Genomic DNA, 19,246 nt, shown 5'->3' on the forward strand with positions numbered 1-19,246 from the left:
ATGAAGTATAATATGTCACGAAAAAATAATCTTAAAACTAGTGGGATCCGTTAAAGCGTTCCAGAGTTATTCCCATATAAAGTGACACGGGTCAAATTTCAAAAATTTGGCCTGGTCATTAAGGTCAAAATTGACACGGTCACTAAGGGGTTAAAGGCTGGAGTCTCAGGTTGCATTTCTTGTGTGTAACACATTAAGATATGTCTGCTAAGAAAATGATTCAAGTTGGGTTTTATGAAATAGCTTCTTGGCAGCCACACCACAGATGCGCTTTTCACATGACGAATGCTATGTCAGACCTTAGACTAAAGATGGGCCACCATTCCTTGGTCAATGCTTTCCGTTTACCCGCCAGGCTAAAATTTGCCAGCCAGCCCCTGAATGGCAGGACATTTTCCAGATTTTGACTTATAATTGATGGATTCTTCTCAATGAACCCCCGATTATTACCATTTATTTCTTCCTATCCCAAATTGATAGCAATAAGAGCTAGGAATCTTAAGGATTGTCTTAACACTAGCTATTTCAAAAGACCTACACAGAAATTGAATAGGGGTGTCATTGATGATGAGAAAAAAAGAAGAGATTCTAGCATCGCAAAAATTCAGAAAAGGTAGAAAATTTATTTAGATCTAAATAAAATTTCTACCTTTTATTAATTGAATTTTTGCGGTGCTGGAATTTCTTGTTTTCATTTTTGTGGTTCCACAGCTGGGTTGCTGGCCCAGCATATTCCGGTATTGATGACTACAATGGTAAGCTGATTTTTTTCTTTTACTGTCATTGATGATGGCTGTATATAGAAGTAACTGAGAGGAATGATGTACTGCAGGATAGAATTATTACGACATGAAGGAGACACAGGGATCATTATTACTATATGTGGGAGGGATAGGAGTCAGTACTACTATATGTTGGGGGCATTACTTCTTTTTGGGGGTACTTTGGGCATCATTACTTAATGGGGACACTCAGGGTTTTATACCCATCAAATAGGCACACATAGGACATTATTACTTCTGGGGGAAGGGTCTTGGGTGCACTATTATTATGTAAGGTGCACAGTGGTGGGCATTATTAATATGTGGGCCACTAAAAGGAGAACTGTTAATGCGTAACACAGCTAGTATGTCCCTCATCCTGGTATATATATATGCCCTTCATCCTGGTATTTATGTCTCTCATCCAGGTATATGCACCCCCCATAGTCCTCCATATATTATAATGCACCCCTCATACTCATCCATATTGTATAATGCGCTCCCCATATAGTATAATGCACAGCCCATAGTCATCCATATAGTGTGATGCACAGCCCTTAGACATTCATCCAGTATAATGCACAGCCTATAGTTATCCATATAGTATTATGCACAGCCCATAGTCATCCATATAGTGTAATGCATAGCCCTTAGTCATGAATATAGTATAATGCACAGCCCCTAGTCATCCATATAGTATAATACACAGCCCATAGTCATACATAAAACCTGAAGGTCTGAACTGAAACGTAAGTTGATGTGCATGCAAAATGTAAATGCATGTTCACACAAGGCCATTAAACAGAGAAACCAAGAACAAGAAAAATACCCAAATAACTGAAAGTAGATGTATAAATCGCACAGTGCAAAAATAATAACTATTATATAATATATATTATATATATATAATAAATACCCTTTATTATTTATTATTATTTTTGCACTGTGCGATTTATACATCTACTTTCAGTTATTTGGGTATTTTTCTTGTTCTTGGATTCTCTGTTTAATGGCCTTGTGTGAACATGCATTTACATTTTGCATGCACATCAACTTACGTTTCAGTTCAGACCTTCAGGTTTTTTCTTTGCAGTCAGTATGCTTTAGTGCATATAAAAGAGTGTGGCCGCCCTTTGTCTGGGCTGAGACGCTCATTTCGCCTCGGTTTATGCTTATACTAGGGATCAGTCTCTCTGCCCTTGTCCATATGTATGTCACTTGACAAATGGTAAGGTTTTTAATATTAGAGTTAGGACTGTCCCATAAGGGTTGCCGTGAAGTGGCGGAATGGCTTTCACATTATTTTGATCAAAATTATGTTAACTAAATACCCTTTATTATTTATTATTATTTTTGCACTGTGCGATTTATACATCTACTTTCAGTTATTTGGGTATTTTTCTTGTTCTTGGTTTCCATAGTCATACATGTAGTTTAATGCACAGCCCACAGTCATACATGTAATATAATGCACAGCCCATAGTCATACATTTAGTATAATGCATAGCCCATAGTCATACATGTAATATAATGCACAGCCTATAGTCATACATGTAGTATAATGCACAGTGGCGTTCATAGTCATACATGCAATACTATAGCCATGGGCACCATGTACTCACTTATTTATTTATTTTATTTTTTTTTAAGAAAAAATATTATACTTTCCTTCCCTTCATCCCCCGCCGTGTGGCGTCTTTTTTCTGAAGCCGGCAGCTGACCTCAGCATGCAAACGACGGGAGCGTATGACGTCACTGCCATGCACCCAAGTCACATGCACGCTGACGTCAGCTGCTGGACTCTGATTGGCCAGCAGAGTGAATTGCGGCGCACGGAACCTATAGCTCTGTGTGCTGCAATACACTTCAGCTGAACACGCACACCCAGCTGAAGTAGGGGCTGATGTCGGCGGGCCCCTCACCCACCAGGCCCTGCGACCACGGTTTTTATGCCCCTGGTGAGAGGTTCACCATTAGATTATCAGCAGGATAAGACATTTGTTTAGATTATGAATAGATGGGAGGTGCTGAAAATGTGAGAAGTCAAAAGTTTCATGGCTGTAATAAGTATTCATGGTTGTTTGGGTCCTATAGAATAGATGGGAAAAGTGAAATACCCTGTCAAAAAGAATTCCACTTGTGAGTTATTATATATACATGATCATATAATAACTTAGATGGTCTACTGAACAGGTATTCTCCACTAAATGGTGACTTGTATGGCAGTAATATTGGTCTTGGTCTGTGTATAGCTGTTTTTATTCAGTAAAAACATTGTCTTCTGCTGAGGTGCTCACTATACACCCTATAATTGCGGTGCACCACTGTAGTTTTAAACATGGCTATCTTGGTTAGGGGCCCACTCAGATGTGTTTTGTGGCCATGGGCTGAACCCCTAGCTACACCTCTGACACATAGATAAATATGATGATCTAACGTAATCATTAAATGCAGTCACAAGGCGAGTCACACAGAAGGAAGTGGATGCGGATGGCTGCAGCTCATCAGATAACAAGGAACTTTCCATGCTGTTCTAATATGCACAAACATAAAGCTACAAATGATCGGCCAATTTGATTAGGAGGGAATATATCAGGCTGAGAACACGGAGCTCTGCAGGACCAACCAGAAGGTAATAATTACTGGTCACCTGTGTGATGGGGATTGAACAATAAATGACTGAACAAAGAGTATAACCTTCTAGCTTTCTTTTGGGAATTAAAAGAGTCACTGCTGGCAGGGTAGGTGACTTTCCACATTGAAATACAACATAACATGTACACGCTGCTTGTTTTACTGGAATTTGTGTATGACATCATGGGTGTCGTTAAATGGCTTGCAGGGGAAGCAGTTACACCAGAGCTCTGTAGCCCAGAGAAGACGGAAAAGTCTCTACCCTAAAGAAGTACTTTGATCCTGCTTTTTTATATACACAGTAACCTTTAACAAAAGCTGAATTTCCCTCGAGCACATGTAACTCGCACCCTACCTTTATATTATTGTCATGAGAAAAGCATTTTCTTTATCGGGCCGGGTCACTTTGTCAGACAGGTGCGTCCAAGGCCTATTGTAAATGCACCCTCTGTAATCTTGGAACACTGGTTAAACTTTCAGTGGTTTCCATAGAGATATTACCACAGCTCATTCAGCCCCTCCAGGGAGATTATTACAAAGGCTTTCGACAAACACAAAACCTGTTATGACCCAGAACAGCTGCCTCCAGGTATAATATGTCATCGGCTTTCTTTACTAGTCGTCTTCAAACTTTTAAACTGAAAGACACACAGTAGGGAAGACAGCTTTAAACTTCAAGTCCACGGACAAAGACGAGCCTTAATGTGTCCGTGTATCACACCCGGAAGTGAGAAGTATTTTTACTGCGTTACAAAGTAAGTATCGGCCTTGTCTCACCTCCAGACTGCGCTCCTGCTTACAGGAGAATACATGTTACTGTGAACCTGGAGTAACAAGATCCCCCAGGTAAGGGAAGTCTAACCCACCTATCCAGTGCACGCCAGTGTATTTAACCCTTCTTTCCTCTATTTTCATAAAGTTCGTTCACCGAGCAATTGTACGACTGTCGATTTATATATATACTGACTCTTAAAAAGTCCTATCTGTACTTTGTTTTCATCCCGAAATACAAACTGTATGTAAGATATAACTATATATGATCTCACCTGAGGCCGTTTGCCATTTCTAGCTATATTTTAGCACATGGCGTACAGCTACGTAACACAAGGTGCCATGCTATATAGGTCCTTACACGCTCGCTCTTTTTGGTTGAATTAATATTCGCTAGTAACTAAACATTAGATTATAATATTCACATTCGGAGTGCTTTAAAGTCCTGCCTTCCATTTCACAGATTTCAGTGCGTGTGATACACCCAGCCCATGTCTGACTGATAATGTGTGATAATTATATGGCTGTAAACATTGAGAATTACTAGTCATACTTTATCTTTAGTATTTCTAACCCTGTCAAACCTATGTTATATAATCCATAAAATCTCAAGTTATTTAATTATTGACTGTACATTCTTTGGGTTTCATATAGAAAAATAAAAAATTGCTGTAAAATATCCTAGACCATTTTGTACAATATGTGGTTAATGTATACATCAAATAGACAAAATTATTGGAACACTCCCAGATTATCATTACACCTAAAGGAGCTTTTATGGCATTCCATTCTAATTCCTAATATGGAGTTAAACCCCACTTTGTAGCTAAAGCTTGCACTCTTCTTGGCAGACTTTCTACAAGATTTTGGAATGTGCCTGTGGGAATTTTCACTCATTCGTTCAAAAAAGTATTTGTGAGGTCAGACGCTGATGTTGGACGAGAAAATCTGTCATGCAGTTTCCATTCTAGTTAATTCCAAGGGCATTCACTGGGATTATGGATTCTGTATGCACCAGTCAAGTTTTGCTATACCAAACTCATCAAACATGAATTTATGCACCCTGCTCTGTACACTGTACCAGGAAAGGCCTAACTATTCCCACGTTAGAAGCATACAATTGTCAAAAATCTATTAATAAGTTGAAGCACTAAGATTACCTTTCAACGGAACTAAGCCAGACCCTGAACAACAACCCAACAATGTCCATCCTCCAGCAAACTTTACAATTGTCACAATGCACCCAGGCAAGTAATGCTCTCTTGGCATTCGCCAAACCCAGACTCGTCCATCAGACTCCACCAAACACATTTCCAGTGCTCCAGAGTTCAGTGCTGGCATGTTTTAAACCACTTCATCCAACACTTGTAATTGTGCTTTGTTATGTAAGGCTTGCATGGAGCAGCTCAGCCATGGAAACAAAGGCCATATAGCTCCTGGCATGCAGTTTTTGGGCTGGTGTTAATGGCATAGGTGGTAACTCAGCAGAACATTGCCTACTTTTATACATTATGTTCTTCAGCACTCAACAACCCTACTCTGTAATGTTGAAGTGGTCGGCCACTTCGTGGCTGAGTTGCTGTGGTTCCTAAATGTTTCCACTTTTCAATTATACCACTCATATCTGATCATGGAATATGTAGTGGGGGAAGAAGTTTCATGAACTGACTTATTGCAATGGTGGCATTTTATTGTAGTGCCATGTTCGAATTCATTGAGAATTTTAGAACAATCCATTTTTTCACAAATGTCTATAACAGGAGATTGCATGACTAGGGGCTGGATTTTATGCACTTGTGGTAATGAGACTGAATTAAAAACCTGAATTCAATGATTAACCTTTTTACGACCTTGGATGTTTAGGTACGTCCAAGGTCGTCTCCCTCCCTTCGATGCGGGCTCCGGCGTTGAGCCCGCATATTTCTGGGCACATGACAGCTGATTTGATCAGATGTCATGTGCCCCCTAACAGCCGCGAATGGAATCGCGATCCACCCGTTGCTGTTAACATGTTAAATGTTGCTGTCAAACTCTGACAGCGGCATTTAACATGGCCGCTCCAGAAGCGCGTCACAAGACCCGCACATCGGTGCACCCGACACATGATCACGGGCCGCCGATGGGCTGGCATGACATTGTCATTGCTGGGAGATTATGAGCGCCACCCAGCGGTCGGTGCTTATAGCAGATGAGCACCTTTGTTACACATAGCAAGGATGAAGCCCTGCTATGTGTAACACAGGCGATCAGATGATCCCCATTAGAGACTATTGAAGCAAGTGAAAAGTAAAAAGTTCAAATCACCACCCTTTTGCCCCATTCAAAATAAAACAATTAAAAAAAAAAAAAAAATACACATATTTGGTATCACCGTGTTCAGAATCACCCGATCTATTGGTATAAAAAAATGAATTCGATCAATAAACAGCTAAACGACAAAAAAATGAAAAGGCCAGAATTACGGTGGCCGCAACATTGCAATAAAATGCAACAATAGGCGATCAAAATGGTCTACTCCAAAATGGCATCAATAAAAACGTCAGCTCAGAGCTCAACAAATAAGCCCTCACCCAGCCCCGAATCCCGAAAAATGGAGACACTACGGGTGTCTTGGAAAATGGCGACTTTTTTTTTTTTTTTTTTTTACAAACTTTGGATTTTTTTTACCACTTAAATAAAAAAGAACCTATACATGTTTTGTAGCTCCGAACTCGTAATGGCCTGGAGAATTATAATGGAAGGTCAGTTTTAGTATTTAGTGAACATGGTAAAATGAAAAATTGTGGAATTGCACTTTTTTGCAATTTCACTGCACTTGGAATTTTTTTCCCATTTTCAAGTACACAATATTGTAAAACCAATGGTGTTGATCAAAAGTACAACTCGTCCTGCTAAAAAAAAGCCCTCACATGGCAGTATTGATGGAAAAAAACGAAAAAACGAAAACTGAAAAACCCAAGGTGATGAAGGGGTTAATAGATGTGTCCCAATACACTTGTCCATATGATGTGTGCAACTATATATTTAAGTAGCATAAATTACTTTCACAGCCACCTCCTTTTTTTGGACCAAAGTCAGGAGCCCACAGTATGGGCACATTATGGCATCTATAATTTCTCAACCGCGGCCAATTCTACTGAACTGATTTAATCAATCATAGAATTCTATCATGGTCTAAATCTGGTTTAGTAACAGCAAGGGGATCCAAGTAAGAAATGGACAGGCCGTGAGAATATTGCTTTACTTTAATGTGCTAGAGCTTATTTTTCTGACTTCATCTCATCCTTTTATCACAGGTTTAAGTTAGGTGTGCACCTCTGACAGAAGGCTGTGATGCATGACACTGTAGAAGCAAACAGTGGCATACGTCACTGATTGACTCCTCTTTAGAGATTTAAAGATTCAAAGGACCCTGGTACAGTGGCTACATTGGTCGTCTGTGGCCACCAGAGCACTGCATTACCGCCCGCTACCTGCAGCGTCCCCAGCACTTCTTCTGACTGGAAAAGGTCCGAAATGTCATGCGTATGTTGCGCTGCAAAGTAATGATGTATTGGGGCCTATTAATGAGAAGAGGCACAGGGGACGCCACAGTTTAGCAGGAGGTTTGCAACACTTTGGTTCAGTGACCACTGAATACTGAAAATTTGGGGGTGTCTTGGTTTTTAGACCTCTTCCAAGGTTATTTGGGGATCTGATTCAGAAAATTATTTGGAAGAACCTCAAAGCCCTATTTTCTTAGATATGATTGAATTTATAAAAAAAAATTGTGCTCTTTAAAAGATCTCAACTGCAAAATTGGAATGTCATAACAAGCTTTCTTATTTGAATGGGAAATTTATGTCTCTAAATGACCCATCTTTTGTTGTACAATGACCTTTGTTTCACAACTATTTGTCTACTTCTTTTCCTGTAGTTCATACTGGGATAAAAATAAACACTACATTAAAATATCCTGATTTTTTTTATGGGCGAGCAGAGTGAAGAGTCATAGTTGTATATGCAATATTGTCATGCTTCTGGATTCAGACCCTTGATTCTGTGTTCTGTGGTTGGCATCTCTTTCCGCTAAGGACATTCAGGGTAAGCCACCATCGAGTGGGGGCGCCATTGCGTTATTTTAGGGTGCCAGCCTCCGTGGTCAGGCAGGGACGGACCAGGGTCAAAGAAGGTCTTTTCCTAATCTGAACAGGGACCAGTCAGATTCAGATTTGTTTGTTACCCGTACAAACCTGGTTCGTCTCCCTGGTTTGTTCATTACCTGTGTGAACGTGCTTTGGCACTCATAACACATATGTTCTGTATCTCAAAAATTGGTGCCATTTTTGGAACCAGCATGTCAAATATATTCAGAAACAGGTCTTACATTTGAGGCATAGTATTTAATAATAATGTGATGGAAATCATTGAGTTGAGTGAGAATGAGATTTACTGAAACAAAAGGCGAAAACTAAAAGGGAAACCCTAGTTTCACATATGAATGCTCTTCAGAACACAATAATATATAATAATAATAATATATAATATCATAATAAGTGATAACTGATTGGTGTAAATTGTATATGTGTATTTATCCTTCTTAAATAATATTTTTGAGTGTTTAAAAGGAAATTAAGTTCTTAATATCATCTAAGAAGGTTACAGTACTTGGGACAATCTTAGCTTGCTATTATGCTGATGTTGGTGGGTAGATATTTTTCTGGCATAGATAACAAAAAGAAGAAAATTTGACATAGTTTTACTGACATTATGGCTGAAACTGGCATAGAGAACTATAGCTGTGTGTATAAGCTTTGTGTAAACAGTATTTTTATGAATATGATGACTATAAGAAGAATAGGAAAGTTATTTCTCTGAGTAAAGAGGTATTTCATCATATAAAGTTATGCTATATCATTAGGATGTGATTAGAAACACAGCCCAAACATCAAGATTACGGTGTAGGTGGGGAGACACGCTTCCCCCAAACACCCTTCTATACCGACTCACTGGAAATAATTTTTTATAAAGAGAAAAATAGAGTCATCACGGCTAGAAAATAATACATATTTTATTAGAGATAAATTCATTTAAAAAGAAGAACCCAATACATCAAGATAAAGTGCAAGGTGAACAATGATGAGGATGACCAAACCAACCACAGCCCACCGTATAAGGTGCTACATACTCATTAAGATTACGCAAAGTTGCAGAAAGGTGGCACCTACAAAAAACATAAAGATAGGATGATACATTCAAAACCCCAGTCACTAGATATAGAGTAATCAGTTACTTGCTGTTGAAGCCAAAATCACAGAAAAATATAATACACCTGTGACTCCAAAAATTTGTTAGGGGTAATAGTCGTACCAAGGTTGGCAGGCTGATGGCAGGCTGGCCAGGCAAAAAAATCACAGTGGCGTGCCCAATAGCACAGTGACAAGACGGACCAGACCCACAATGTAAAGTGCTACGTGCTTTAATTAAGTTGTGCAAAATTGCAATGAATAGTAGTACTTAGAAAACCTTTCTTATGGTAAGGCAATACCCTCATACCCATGGTCACTAGGTGGCAAATAGTCAAATAGTTACTGCTGAAATCAACATATCAAAGAAGATACACCTGTGACTCTCAAGGCTTTTTTTTTTGGGGTGGTATTCTTACCAGTGTTTATAAGCAGGGAGCAGGCTGGTCAGGCAGAGGTCACAGTGACATTCCCCGACGCGCGTTTCACGGCGTCTAAGGCTGCTTTCTCAAGGCAGACCTTTGAGAAAGCGGCCTTAGACGCCGCGAAACGCGCATCGGGGAATGTCACTGTGATATTCAGCAGTTGATTTCAGGACTAACTATTTGACTATTTGCCACCTAGTGACCATGGGTATGAGGGTATTGCCTTACCATAAGAAAGGTTTTCTAAGTGCTACTGACTCACCCCCTGGGCCGTGGGGTACCCGGAATCGGGCTTCAGTGTGATGATGGGGGTAGTAGTGGCAACCCGATCCCATGGCTCAGGGTGGTCAGCCCAAATGCTGTGGCAGTCTATTTTTAGAGTTATGGATCACCGACTACGCCACCCGTGGATTGCGGTCAGAGATAACCGCTGCTGCAGGGCAGACCGCTGAGGCTGGTGTTGGTGTGCAGCACTGGGATGTGATAACTCCCCACGGGAAGAGTGTAGCCTCAGGGCAGTGTAATAGGATACTGGGTGTGATGGTGCAGACGCAGCAGAAATCACAGAGTCCAATAATGCAGTCCAGGGTCTTTTACTGCAGATGTTATTACTGACCCAACAGGAGTATCGGGTAGGAATGGACCTGGGTATCTAAGAGCATTCGGGCGAGCCCCACTGGTCAGGGTGAGTGTGAAGGCCTACCGTTCTCTCTCTGCCCTTGCTGACTATCCCCCTTATCGTGGTGTGATAGCCCACGTCCCTGAGCTGGCCGTGTACTTCGCCTGTATGGCTTGCGACTCGGGCCTTGGGTACCTTAGCTACTCCGTGCTGTACTGGTTCCTCTGTGTGGCGGAGCCTCCAGGCTTCTTAGGCCAAGGGACCTAAAATCCCTCGCTGGTTGGTTCTCTACTGCTGGGCGTGCAACCCTGACAGCCTCGGACCCCAATGTCCGGTGGTGACTCTCTCAGCCAGGACCGGCTCTCGTCGCCTCTGTCCCTGGCTTGCAGATCCTCCTCTGCCTCACAGACTCCTCAGCTGCAGCTGAACTGTCCCTGCTTCTCTGGGACTAGTCTCAGTCCTGAGCTAGGTCGTCCAGTTCTCTCTAACCCTGCCCCCAGTTCCAGCTTTTATAGGGGCAGCCTGCTCCCCCTACTGGCCTGGGACAGGAGGTGCTGTATGCTAATTGTCTCTGACCAGGGAACCTTCTTCCTGCTCTCAGACACAGCCTTGGATATTTGTGCCATCCAGGCCTGGGGTGACACACTACTATTCATAGCAATTTTGCACAACTTAATTAAAGCACGTAGCACTTTACATTGTGGGTCTGGTCCGTCTTGTCACTGTGCTATTGGGCACGCCACTGTGATTTTTTTGCCTGGCCAGCCTGCCATCAGCCTGCCAACCTTGGTACGACTATTACCCCTAACAAATTTTTGGAGTCACAGGTGTATTATATTTTTCTGTGATTTTGGCTTCAACAGCAAGTAACTGATTACTCTATATCTAGTGACTGGGGTTTTGAATGTATCATCCTATCTTTATGTTTTTTGTAGGTGCCACCTTTCTGCAACTTTGCGTAATCTTAATGAGTATGTAGCACCTTATACTGTGGGCTGTGGTTGGTTTGGTCATCCTCATCATTGTTCATCTTGCACTTTATCTTGATGTATTGGGTTCTTCTTTTTATATTGATTTATCTCTAATAAAATATGTATTATTTTCTAGCCGTGATGACTCTATTTTTCTCTTTATAAAAAATCATTAGGATGTGGCAGAACATTTGACTGATATTTTGTCTTAAAGGGTGGAATGAAACTAACAGGAATTCAATCCTAAATATCTATTTAATGTAATATTCTAAGTGCTTTTCTTACTACTACAGCCTCTGTCGCCACCAACCCTGATGTATGCTCAATAGGATCTTGGCACTGGGGATTCTCAAACGAAATGTTATCAAATATGAAGTTGGTAGAGAATTTTTAATTAAAGTATATTAGAAAAGCAATTAGATTATTACATAAAGTAGATAGACATTTAGGTTTAAATCAGTATTAGTTTCGGACCATCCCATTAAACTAATATTTGATTTTCAGAAACAGCGTTACAGTCACTAGTTTTGACCTATGGTGGAATATAGTAGAAAGACAAAAGCAAGTAGTCAGCTAACCCTCGTAGCAGATCCGCGCTCTGAACCAGCAGTGCAGCAGGGGTCCAATATAGGGAAAAAGTATGTTCCAGCGTCAGGATAAGGATAAAACTTGAAAAATGTATTATAAACAAATAAATAAAAACCTCACCCTAGGTCACAGCCAGCCAAAATGGGCTTATTAGTAATAACCACATTTTGGCTGGTGGTGACCTAGGGTGATGTTCTTGTTTATTTGTTTATAATTAATTTTTCATGGTGGAATATAAACCATTATAGTGTCTAGTGTTGCTATTTAGGTTGATCACTGCCACTAAGTATGGTATGGTATGCAACTGGTTACAAAACAAAGAGAAGTAAATATGTTACTTAAGAGTCAGATAAGGAGTAATAAAATGCAGGTTGTATACAAGGCGAAGGTCAGGACAATGGTAAAAATGCCAGAATCAGTAATGGTTACATAGCAAAGCTCACTGTACAAAATAAGGGACTTATGAATTAAAGATTCTACTATAGACTTTGTTGATTGAATCGGCTTAAAAGTTCTACATATTTTCCAAAGTTGTTAGGTTCAGTTATGAAATGAGCCATTTCTTAATGATTTTGGCCTCCTGATCCAAGTCTGACAATGAAAACTTTTAGTTCTCTTTTTTCTATGATATCAAAGAGTTTTCCCATTTACTGCTACATTTATGACTTGTGCTGTAATTGAACAACACACGTCATAACCCCCTGTTTGGTGCGTGCTCCGGCGCTGAGCCCGCACCTTTCCAGGCACATGTCAGCTGATCTATACAGCCATACCTCCCAACTTTGGAAGAAGAGAAAGAGAGACACATCATGCGGCACGCTACATGCGCTGCGGCAAATTTTGGCCATGCCCCTGGCCACACCCATTTACCATTTCTTTCTCCCAGGGCCAGCTCCAGGTTTTCACGGGCCCTGGGCGAAAGAGTTTCAGTGGGCCCCTTTAACACATACCACAATTCATGATGCACAGATACGGCAGAGAAATATATATATAGTACAATGCCAAAGATTTCAGCTACTTCTTAAATTACATGAGTGATATATATATGGTAATTTCTACAATAGCTCAGAAACCGGCAAATCCTCACAATGCAAACCGGACAGTATAGTCCTCCATACAGTATTATGGGCACCACATAGACTACATGGGTCCCATATATAGCTGCATACAGAATGGGCCCCATATATAGCCCCATACAGTATGGGCCCCATATTTAGCCACATACAGTATGGGCCCGATATATATATGTAAAAAAAAATCAGATGCTCACCTCTCCTTGCTGGCGGCAAGTCAGGACTCCTCAGTGTCTTCCCACACTCTCCACTGTCAGAGCAGTGAGCGCAGTGTAGTGACGTCAGCGCTCCCTCTGCTCTGATGCATCAGAGTCAGGAGATGCGGGGAGAGGTAAGTTACTATGGTTGCGTCTAGATCAGAGCTGATTTTTTGTGGTCCTCATTTTAGCTACTCCACTCTAGACGGTTCACTGCAGAGCTGTCTAGATCGGAGTTGATCTTGAAAACCCCGCAACAAGCAACATGCCCTCCTTCTCTTTGAAAGCCCCCAAACATGCCCCCCTTCACTGTGAAAGCCCCCAAACATGCCCCTCTTCCCTGTGCAAGCCACAACAAGCAGCCCCATGCATGCAGCTTCAGAACAACATGCAACCCCAAGTAGTCACATTATGCACTTTTTATGCCCCCAAAATACAATCTTAGACACTTACACTTAGTTCTATATGTAAAAAAATAAAAACCATGATTTCCCTCTGCACACAGTATGTCGCACCTGGCTCAGCCCACTCAGGGTGGTGTGTAAGCCTCATCACCGGCACCGCAGCACAACACTGCGCTCTGGCATCAGATCTGACCTTGGCTGAGGAGGCCCCGCCCCTTCTGGTGACGTCATTCCCTCAAAAAATCAACTCCGATCTAGGCGCTACCAAAGGGGCAGATGTAAGATACTATGCGCCGCGGCACTGAGGAAACGGGGGGGAGGGTCCAACGGCGAACCTTTTCTGGATCTTTAAAATTAGAGCCAATCAGCAAATTTAGGCATCATATTTGTTTTCAGCCCAACAAAATTAGGTAAAGGGGTTTTCCCACGAACAAAGTTAATTTTAATAATAATAATTTCCACCACTGGATGTGTTTAAACAAAATGTTCCTGTGCTGAGATAATCTTATAAATGTGCCCCTGCTGTGTACTGTGTAATGGCTGTGTCTGACGTGCAGGAATATTACAGCACTGGATTGCAAATAATTATTTATTTGAGGTAAAACATTTTTAAAAACAGATAAGGAAATGCTTTACCTTACCAAAAGAATCATCTGTGATCCCCTGCTGTAATGTCTGTATACTCTCTTGCTTCCTCCCCTGCCCAGGAGATGTGGTATGATCAGACCTTGTTCCTGCACAGTCAGACACAGCTATTACACAGTACACAGCAGGGGCACATTTATAGGATTATCTCAGCACAGGAACATTTTTCAAACATTCAATTGTGGGAATTATTATTATTCTAAGATCTACCGATTAAAATCAACTTTAAAATTAACTTTGTTCATGGGAAAACCCCTTTCTTTAAGTTCAACTGTTATCGTCTCTGAACCAATTTGGCTGTAGAATAGTGATTGCTAATGGCTAACATTTTTATGGGGAGTTTTCTGATAATAACTGACAAGTGAATCCATTAGTAGATTACACAATGTTATAATGTCCTCTTCTCTACAGACAGGGCGGTCTTTTTCTCAGAATCAGTTGCTCAATATTTTCCTGTTTCCTCTTAAGAACGTTGCTTGGTTAGTACATCTGTGGGTCCTGCCTCTGATGCAATAGTGTTGGCTGCTGGTTGTTAGATTGTCATAATGTGGGAGGGATATGTTCAAAGGCTAAAATAGCTCTCTAGGTTACACGTTTTACGTAGGCCTTGCCCTATAGTAACATGTTTATAGTCACAATATGAGAGTTATAAATCCAGAATATTACATTAATAATACAGACATGTTTCATACCATGAAGTTTGCTGTTTATTTGGTGAATTGTCCATTGTAGATTCTTCCATGTTTATATGTTGCTTTCAAATACAACCCCATTATTTCTTTAACCTCTTCCCGACATGCGCTGCATTCCCACAAAGAGCAGTATATATACGGCGCAGTAATCATGCAACCTCACACTGAGCTCCACCGCGATCACATGCGGGTGTCAGCTTTATGTGAGAGCTGACACCCCGCAGCACCCCCCACGATCGGTGCTTGCACTGATCGTGGGCATTTAACCCCTCTGATGCTGCTGTCAATAGTAACAGCTACATCATGGGGCATCACAGAGGGAGTGAGCTGCCTCTATGCGTCCATCAGCACAAGGCAATGCGATCGCGTTTTGCTGCTGGTTTCCATGGTGACCCCGGGTCCCAAGATGGTGGCGGGGTCCTTCAGTTGGCTCTGTCAGCGCCTGCTCAGAGCAGGAGCTTGACAAGCCTCCTGCCTGTCTGTCAGATGCTGAAAAAAAAGTTCATAAAAATAGAAAGAAAAAAATCACAAAATAAAGAATAAAAAAAGAAAAAATATTAATCCAATAAATAAATTTATCTGTGGAAAAAAAAAAAAAAGTACATATATTCGATATCGCCACGTCCGTAACGACCCAACCTATAAAACTGTCCCACTAGTTAACCCCTTCAGTGAACACTGTAAAAAAATAAATGAAAAACAAGGCAAAAAATGTTTATAATCATACCGCTGAACAAAAAGTGCAATAAAACGCGATCAAAAAGACAAAAAATGGTACCGCTGAAAACGTCATCTTGTCTTGCAAAAAACAAGCTGCTGTACAGCTCCATCAGTGAAAAAATATAAAAAAATTATAGCTCTCAGAATAAAGCGATGCAAAAATAATTCTTTTTTCTATAATAGTTTTTAGTTTTTAAAAGCGCCCAAACATAAAAACTATATAAATGTGGTATCGCTGTAATCGTACTGACCCAAAGAATAAAGCTGCCTTATCAATTTTACCACACGCAGAATGACATAAAAAAATCCCTAAAAAACAGTAGCTGTATTGCTGGTTTTTGTTCATTCTGCCTAACAAAAATCGGAATAGAAAGCGATCAAAAGATGTCATGTGCCTGAAAATTGTACCAATGATAATGTCAACTCGTCCCACAAAAAACAAGCTGTCACATGACTCTGTCAGCCGAAATATGGAAAAATTATAGCTATCAAAATGTGGGGAAGCAAAAACTAGTTTTTACAATAAAAAGCATCTTTTAGTGTGTGACAGTAGCCAAAAATAAAAACTCGATATAAATCTGGTATCACTGTAATTGCACAGACCCGAAGAATAAAGTCACCTAATTACTTATACCGCAGGAGGAAAGGCGTAAAAAATAAATAAAACCAATTCTTCACCTACTGTTGATTTGTTCATTCTGCCTCCCAAAGATCGCAGTAAGGCTCAGCTCACATTTATCCTGCGCTCTACGCTGAGTGCTTGCACCAGGGTTTCCATGTAAATCTCTGAAATACGTGATTCAGACGGAACCCCCGGCGGAAGATTCCCTATAATGAGGCAGATGGAAGCACTGTGGACGCCGTCTGCCCTGTGATACAGCGGTGTCCGTCTTTTTAGGCATGCATAAAAGTGCGGTTGGCCACAGTTTTGTGCACTTCTGAAAAGAAGGACAACACTGAACAGAGGCCAGACGGAGTCCAGAGTAACTCTGCTGCCTCATTATAGTGAATGGATCCCTCGGGGGTTTCATCGGCATCACGTCACTTGGAGATTTGGATGGAAACCCCGATATAAGTGCTCAGAGTAGAGCCAGGATAAATGTGATCCTAAATGTTATGTAAAATGTTCCAAACAAAATCTTCAAATCAATCCACAAAAAAGCAAGTCCCCACTCAGGTCCGTCATCTGTTAATGGAAATATAGAGGCTTCCACATTACTGGTAGCTCAAAGGCTCTGGAAAAGCGAAATGGCTCCTCGCCCTACAATTCGCCCAGCGAATTCTGCGCTCCAAAATCCAAATGCACCCTTCCCTTCTGAGCCCCAGTGTGCCTAAACCGCAGTTAGTGCCAATATGTTTGGCATTTCTGTAGCGATGAGAGCCCACCTAATTTACAGGTATGTCTCTCCAGAAGCAAAAGCTAGGCATAATGTACTGGTCAATATCACATACTGGTCACTACAATGTACTGGTTACTACAACGGGAGTTTGCAATTTTCATTCAGCAACATCCACTGCTGCTTGTTTCTGGAAAACATTGAGTCATAATCATCACTACACCAGTAGATAAATTCACATAGGGGTATAATTTCCAAAATGGGGTCACTTGATGAGGTATTCTGCTCTTATAGCATGTAGGGGCTCTGTATATGGAGTTCGCAAACTATTCTAGGAAAATCTGCTCTCCAGGAGGAAAAAAAGTGCTCCGTCCCTCTTGAGTCTCGCCGTATGGCTATGCAGTACATTCAGAAGAAATTTTGGGACAATTTTTGGTGCCAATTTTACCCATTTCCTAGTGTGAAAATGTAAAATCTGGGGCTAACACAAAATTTTGGTGGTAAAATTTAAATTATTTTTTTCTTCTTTTTTTCATTTTTTCTTCACTGCCCAATGGTATAAAATGCTGTGACTTACCTGTGGTGTCACTATGATCACTGTATCCCTAGATGAATTCATTGAGAGATGTAGTTTGTAAAATGGGGTCACTTATGAGGGGTTTGGCTGGTCTGGCACCTCATGGGCTCTACCTATGTGACATGGCACCCTCAAACCAGTCCAGCAAAATCTGAACTCCAATATGGCGCTTCCTCCCTTCTGAGCTTTGCACTATGCCTCAAAAGTATTTTTCGACCACATATGGGGTATCTGCGTACACAGGAGAAATTGCACAACAAATTTTGGGGTCCATTTTCTCCTGCTATCCTTGTGAAAATGAAAAAAAAATGGGGCTAAAACAACATTTTTCTGGAAAAAATGTTTTTTTTTCATTTCCACAGATCAACGTTGTAAAATTCTGTGAAGCACCTGTGGGTTCAAGGTGCTCACCACGTGCAATCCATACCAGGGATATCCTATCTAAAAAATGGCAGGTCATTTTCAGAGCTCTCCTGAAAAAAAGTGAGAATGACAGCAGAACGCAATGGAGTCCGGATAGAGCGACCCGCATCTATCACACATTATTGCGAGATGGTAATAAATATTTAATTTCTGCTGTTATCTATACTATATTAGTATATTTTTGCTAACAGCAATATCAATTGATTTCATAAATATGTATTTTTTAGCTTTCCAATTGGTGTTTTCTGGTTCTTGAGGAATGGAGTTGCAAAACTTTACTGAATTGGTGTTTTGTGACTCTTTGAGGACCTCAAGTGCTGAAATTTGGTGCTACATTCAAGTCATATATTACGAGTTTATGTGCTAGATTCATCATAGCCTTTAAGCTAGAATTCTCAGTGTTGCGGCTAAATTTGGCGACTTTTGGTGTTTTCATGCCAGTTTCTCCTAGCTTTGCCAAACTGTGAAGGAGCTGGAGCAGGACTGGACACCACAGCTTGTCTAATTCATTCAGTACTCTAGAAACCTCACTCCAGTCCATGGGTATTTATAGAAATCGCACTGACCTGCGGTGCGTGTTTGAAATCCACAACATATTAATTTCTCTAGTACGTACGCTGAGTTTTACATAAGGATTTTTCTCATAGAATTACATTACATGAGAAAAATCCTAAGATAAAAACGCATATGCGTTCTTAGTGCATTTCCATTGACTAAAAACACATTTACCATTGTTTACACATTTACCATTGTTTAAATTCACATTTAGGCGGGAATGATAGATTTAAAAAAAAAAGTTTTTAACATATAAAGGTATCTAATATTAAAATATAATTAACATATGTAACATGATGAAATACTTAGTAAAAATAGAGAATTATGTCTTTTCAAAAAGGAAAATTAGAAAAATTAAAAATTAAAAATCTTGAAAATGAATAGTATTGGTATTTAAGGTATAAATGTAAAAAAAAAGTACATATCATAAAAGGTTCATTTTTAATATTAGTAATAGTCTTTTTCTGAAGCATATATAGTTGAGTTGCAGTTCTCTGTTCAGCCAGTAGATGTCCTCGCAGTACACTGTTGTAAGGGATAAAGAAGAAACAAATGTAGCAGATGTATCCATCCTGGGAAGCCTTTTGAAGTCCATTGCTGTTGAACTTCTATCAACACAGGATTGCTTC

The 19,246-nt window shown here is 40.5% G+C and overlaps 1 protein-coding gene across 5 annotated transcripts in view; it reads left to right on the top strand.

Annotated features, from left to right (window-relative positions):
• Positions 1 to 3,210: 3,210 nt before the first annotated feature.
• LOC141225924 (uncharacterized) overlaps positions 3,211 to 19,246 on the top strand; it is a 32,020-nt gene continuing 15,984 nt past the window's right edge. The window contains exon 1 of one of the 5 annotated variants that reach the window (XM_073667113.1): positions 3,211 to 3,393. The gene's annotated coding sequence lies outside the window, so the exon portion shown is untranslated. The other 4 variants (XM_073667115.1, XM_073667112.1, XM_073667114.1 and 1 more) reach the window with 4 other exon arrangements.

Source organism: Phyllobates terribilis, unplaced genomic scaffold (assembly GCF_046119375.1).
Source record: "Phyllobates terribilis strain yellow unplaced genomic scaffold, ASM4611937v1 Scaffold_2__4_contigs__length_985480577, whole genome shotgun sequence".
Taxonomy (NCBI): Eukaryota; Metazoa; Chordata; class Amphibia; order Anura; family Dendrobatidae; genus Phyllobates; species Phyllobates terribilis.